Source organism: Globicephala melas, chromosome 21 (genome assembly GCF_963455315.2).
Source record: "Globicephala melas chromosome 21, mGloMel1.2, whole genome shotgun sequence".
Lineage (NCBI taxonomy): Eukaryota > Metazoa > Chordata > Mammalia > Artiodactyla > Delphinidae > Globicephala > Globicephala melas.
Window position 1 is genome coordinate 35,385,168 of NC_083334.1, and position 6,484 is coordinate 35,391,651.

The following is a 6,484-nucleotide window of genomic DNA, read 5'->3' on the forward strand; positions in this document are numbered from 1 at the left end:
ACATCACGAAGGGGCTTGGAGTGAGGAAGGCAGGCGGAGCCTCACAACAGAGGGCCCACAGAATAAAAAAGTTGAGGAATCCATCAGTTGGCACCTCCCAGCACGCGGCCCAGAGCACGGAGGCTACGGGGTCCAGGCCGGAATGAACTCACACCCGAGGGCCCACATCGTGAAACTGTGAGCAACCCAGCAGATGGGACGTCAGAGCTGAAGGCCCACATCCCGATGGGGATGGGAACCTGGCAGGAGTGTCCTCGCACCACTAGGCGCACATCAGAAAATGTGGGGAGGCCAGCAGTTAGGGCATGATGCCAGAGGGCCCTCATCACCCAGGGGAGGAGGCGCCCAGCAGGCTCTCACTGTCACCAGAGGGCCCTCGTCGCCAAGACGAAGTGTGCCAGCCAGGCAGGAGTGACCTCACAGCACAGGGCCAACCACACAGAAGGTTAGGGAACCCAGCCAGGATTACATTCCCACCAGAGAACCCACATCAACAAGGGTATGGCAACCAGGCAGGAGTGTACTCACACCAGCGGGGCCACATCATCGAAAGGTGAGGAACCCAGCACACGTGGCGTCAAACCAGAGGACCCACATCACCGAGGGGCTGGGAGTGTGGCCGGCAGGAGTAGACTCACAACAGAGGGACCGTAGATTTAAAAAGGTGAGGAATCCAGCAGATCGAACCTCCTAGCAGGCGGCCCAGGGAACCGAGTCTACGGGATGCAGACCGGAGTGAACTCACACCAGAGTGCCCACATCATGAAACTGTGAGTAACTCAGCCGCTGGGACCTCAGACCAGACGGCCCACATCCCCACGGGAACGGGAACCTGGCAGGACTGTCCTCGAACCACTGGGGGCACATTCAGAAAATGTGGAGAGACCAGCAGTTAGGGCCTGACGCGAGAGGGCCCTCATCACCGAGGGGAGGAGGCCCCCAGCAGGCTCCAACTGCCACCAGAGGGCCCACGTCGCCAAGGCGAAGTGTGCCAGCCAGGCAGGAGTGACCTCACAGCAGAGGGCCCACCTCACAGAAGGGTGAGGAACGCAAACAGGATCAGACTCCCACCAGAGGGCCCACATCACCAAGGGGATGGGAACCAGACAGGAGTGTCCTCACACCAGTGGGGCCACACCATCGAAAGGTGAGGAACCCAGCACACGTGGACTCAAACCTGAGGACCCACATCACCGAGGGGCTCTGAGTGAGGCATGCTGGAGAAATCTCACAACTCAGGGCCCATAGAATAAAAAAGGTGAGGAATCTAGCAGTTGGCACCTCCCAGCAGGTGGCCCAGAGCACCGAGGCTACGGGATTCAGGCCGCAGTGAACTCACACCAGAGGGCCCACATCATGGAACTGAGCAACCCAGACTTTGGGACCTCAGAGCAGAAGGCCCACGTCCCCAAGGGGATGGGAAGCTGGCAGGAGTGTCCTCGCACCACTGGGCGCACATCAGAAAATGTGGGGAGCCCATCAGTTAGGACCGGACGACAGAGGGCCCTCATCTCCGAGGGTAAGAGGCTCCCGGCAGGCTCCACCTGCCAACAGACGGTCCACGACGCCAAGGTGACGTGTGCCAAGCAGGCAGGAATGACCTCCCAGCAGAGGGCCCAACTTACAGAAGGGTGAGAGACCCAGCCAGGATCAGACTCTCACCAGAGGGCCCACGTGACCAAGGGGATGGGAACCTGGCAGGCGTGTCCTCACACCAGTGGGGCCACATCATCGAAAAGTAAGAAACCTAGCACACGTGGCCTCAATCCAGAGGACCCACATCACCGAGGGGCTGGGAGTGGGGCAGGCAGGAGCAGCCTCACAACAGAGGGCCCATAGAATAAAAAAGGTGAGGAATCCAGCAGTTGGAACCTCCCATCCGGCGGCCAGGAACACAGAGGCCATGGGATCCTGGTCGGAGTGAACTTACATCAGAGAGCCCACACCATGGAACTGTGAGCAACCCAGCCGCTGGGACCTCAGAGCAGAAGGCCCACATCCCCAGCAGGATGGGAACCTGGCAGGAGTGTCCTGGCATCACTGGCTGCACATCAGAAAACGTGGGGAGCCCAGCAGTTAGGGTCTTAAGCCATAGGGACCTCATCAACCAGGGGAGGAGGCGCCCAGCGGGCTCCAACTGCCACGCGAGGGCCCACGTCGCCAAGGCGACGTGTGCGAGCCAGGCAGGAGTGACCTCACATCAGGGGGCCCACCTCACAGAAGTCTGAGGGACCCAGCCAGGATCAGACTCTCACCAGAGGGCCCACATCACGAAGGGGATGGGAACCAGGCAGGAGTGTCCTCACGCCAGTGTGGCCACATCATCGAAAGGTGAGGCACCCAGCACGTGTGGCCTCAAACCAGAGAACCCACATCACCAACGGGCTGGGACTGAGGCAGGCAAGAGTAGCCTCACAACAGAGGGCCCACAGAATAAACAATGTGAGGAATCCAGGAGATGGACCCTCCCCCAACAGGCGGCCCAGGGCCACGAGGCTATGGGATCAAGGCCGGAGTGAACTCACACAAGAGGGCCCACACCATGGAACCGTGAGCAACCCAGCCGTTGGGTCCTCAGAGCAGAAGGCCCACATCCCCCTGAGGATGGGAACCTGGCAGGAGTGTCCTCGCACCACTGGGCGCACAGCGGAAAATATGGGGAGCCCAGGACTTAGGGCCTGACGCCAGAGGGCCCTGATCACCCAGGGGAGGAGGCTCCCAGCAGGCTCCAACTGCGACCACAGGGCCCAGGTCGCCAAGGCGACGAGTGCCAGCCAGGCAGGAGTGACCTCACAGCAGAGGGCCCACCTCACAGAACGTTGAGGGACCCAGGCAGGATCAGATGCTCACCGAAATGCCCCCATTACCAAGGGGATGGGAAGCAGGCAGGAGTGTTCTCAAACCAGCGGGGCCACACCATCGAAAGGTGAGGAACCCAGCACATATGGCCTCAAACCAGAGGACCCACATCACCAAGGGGCTGGGAGTGAGGCACGCAGGAGTAGCCTCACAGCAGAGGGCCCATAGAATAAAACAGGTGAGGACTCCAGCATTTGGAATCTCCCAGCATGTGGCCCACAGCACCAAATCTATGGGATCCTGGTCTGAGTGATGTCACACCACAGGTTCCACTTCATGAAACGACGAGCTACGCAGCAACTGGGACCTCAGAGCAGAAGGCCCACATCCCCGTGGGGATGGGAACCTGCCACGAGTGTCCTCGAACCACTGGGCGCACCACAGAAAACGTGGGGGGAGCCCAGCAGTTAGGGTCTGACGACACAGGGCCCTCATCGCCGAGGGGAGGAGGCTCCCGGCAGGCTCCAACTAACACCAGAGGGCCCACGTCGCCAAGGCGACGTGTGCCAGCCAGGCAGGAGTGACCTCAAAGCAGAGGGCCCACCTCACGGAAGGGTGAGGAACCCAGCAAGGATCAGACTCTCACCAGAGGGTCCACATCACCAAGGGGATGGAAAACAGGCAGCACTGGCCTCACACCAGTGGGGCCACATCACCGAAGGGTGAGGAACCCAGCACATGTGGTGACCAACCTGAGGTCCCAAATCACGACGGGGATGGGAGTGAAGCAGGCAGGAGTAGCCTCACAAGAGAGGGCCCATAGAATACGTAAGGCGAGGAATCCAGCAGTTGGAAGCTCCCAGCAAGCGACCCGGGGCACCGAGGCAACGGACCCAGGAGTTAACTCACACCAGAGAGCTCACATCATGAAACTGTGAGCAACCCAGCAGTTGGGACCTCAGAGCAGAAGGCCCACATCCCCATGGGTATGGAAACCTGTCAGGAGTGTACTCGCAGCACTGGGCGCACCTCAGAAAATGTGGGGAGCCCAGCAGTTAGGTCCTGAAGCCAGAGGCCCCTCATCACCGAGGGGAGGAGGCACCCAGCAGGCTCCAGCTGCCAACAGAGGGCCCACGTCGCCAAGGTGACGTGTTCCAGCCAGGCAGGGTTGACCTCACAGAAGAGGGCCTACCTCACAGAAGGGTGAGGAACCCAGCCAGGATAAGACTCTCGCCAGAGGGCCCACATCACCAAGGGGATGGGAACCAGGCAGGAGTGTCCTCACACCAGTGGGGCCACGTCAACGAAAGACGCGGAACCCAGCACACGTGGACTCAAATCAGAGAACCCACATCACGAAGGGGCTTGGAGTGAGGAAGGCAGGAGGAGCCTCACAACAGAGGGCCCACAGAATAAAAAAGCTGAGGAATCCATCAGTTGGCACCTCCCAGCACGCGGCCCAGAGCACGGAGGCTACGGGGTCCAGGCCGGAATGAACTCACACCCGAGGGCCCACATCGTGAAACTGTGAGCAACCCAGCAGATGGGACGTCAGAGCCGAAGGCCCACATCCCGATGGGGATGGGAACCTGGCAGGAGTGTCCTCGCACCACTAGGCGCACATCAGAAAATGTGGGGAGGCCAGCAGTTAGGGCATGACGCCAGAGGGCCCTCATCACCCAGGGGAGGAGGCGCCCGGCAGGCTCTCACTGTCACCAGAGGGCCCTCGTCGCCAAGATGAAGTGTGCCAGCCAGGCAGGATTGACCTCACACCACAGGGCCAACCACACAGAAGGTTAGGGAACCCAGCCAGGATTACATTCCCACCAGAGGACCCACATCAACAAGGGTATGGCAACCAGGCAGGAGTGTACTCACACCAGCCGGGCCACATCATCGAAAGGTGAGGAACCCAGCACACGTGGCGTCAAACCAGAGGACCCACATCACCGAGGGGCTGGAAGTGTGGCCGGCAGGAGTAGACTCACAACAGAGGGACCGTAGATTTAAAAAGGTGAGGAATCCAGCAGATCGAACCTCCTAGCAGGCGGCCCAGGGAACCGAGTCTATGGGATGCAGACAGGAGTGAACTCACACCAGAGTGCCCACATCATGAAACTGTGAGTAACTCAGCCGCTGGGACCTCAGACCAGACGGCCCACATCCCCACGGGAACGGGAACCTGGCAGGACTGTCCTCGAACCACTGGGGGCACATTCAGAAAATGTGGAGAGACCAGCAGTTAGGGCCTGACGCGAGAGGGCCCTCATCACCGAGGGGAGGAGGCGCCCAGCAGGCTCCAACTGCCACCAGAGGGCCCACGTCGCCAAGGCGAAGTGTGCCAGCCAGGCAGGAGTGACCTCACAGCAGAGGGCCCACCTCACAGAAGGGTGAGGAACGCAGCCAGGATCAGACTCCCACCAGAGGGCCCACATCACCAAGGGGATGGGAACCAGACAGGAGTGTCCTCACACCAGTGGGGCCACACCATCGAAAGGTGAGGAACCCAGCACACGTGGACTCAACCCTGAGGACCCACATCACCGAGGGGCTCTGAGTGAGGCATGCTGGAGAAATCTCACAACTCAGGGCCCATAGAATAAAAAAGGTGAGGAATCTAGCAGTTGGCACCTCCCAGCAGGTGGCCCAGAGCACCGAGGCTACGGGATTCAGGCCGCAGTGAACTCACACCAGAGGGCCCACATCATGGAACTGAGCAACCCAGACTTTGGGACCTCAGAGCAGAAGGCCCACGTCCCCAAGGGGATGGGAAGCTGGCAGGAGTGTCCTCGCACCACTGGGCGCACATCAGAAAATGTGGGGAGCCCATCAGTTAGCACCGGACGACAGAGGGCCCTCATCTCCGAGGGTAAGAGGCTCCCGGCAGGCTCCACCTGCCAACAGACGGCCCACGTCGCCAAGGTGACGTGTGCCAAGCAGGCAGGAATGACCTCCCAGCAGAGGGCCCAACTTACAGAAGGGTGAGGGACCCAGCCAGGATCAGACTCTCACCAGAGGGCCCACGTGACCAATGGGATGGGAACCTGGCAGGCGTCTCCTCACGCCAGTGGGGCCACATCATCGAAACGTAAGAAACCCAGCACACGTGGCCTCAATCCAGAGGACCCACATCACCGAGGGGCTGGGAGTGGGGCAGGCAGGAGCAGCCTCACAACAGAGGGCCCATAGAATAAAAAAGGTGAGGAATCCAGCAGTTGGAACCTCCCATCCGGCGGCCAGGAACACAGAGGCCATGGGATCCTGGTCGGAGTGAACTTACATCAGAGAGCCCACACCATGGAACTGTGAGCAACCCAGCCGCTGGGACCTCAGAGCAGAAGGCCCACATCCCCAGCAGGATGGGAACCTGGCAGGAGTGTCCTGGCATCACTGGCTGCACATCAGAAAACGTGGGGAGCCCAGCAGTTAGGGTCTTAAGCCATAGGGACCTCATCAACCAGGGGAGGAGGCGCCCAGCGGGCTCCAACTGCCACGCGAGGGCCCACGTCGCCAAGGCGACGTGTGCGAGCCAGGCAGGAGTGACCTCACATCAGGGGGCCCACCTCACAGAAGTCTGAGGGACCCAGCCAGGATCAGACTCTCACCAGAGGGCCCACATCACGAAGGGGATGGGAACCAGGCAGGAGTGTCCTCACGCCAGTGTGGCCACATCATCGAAAGGTGA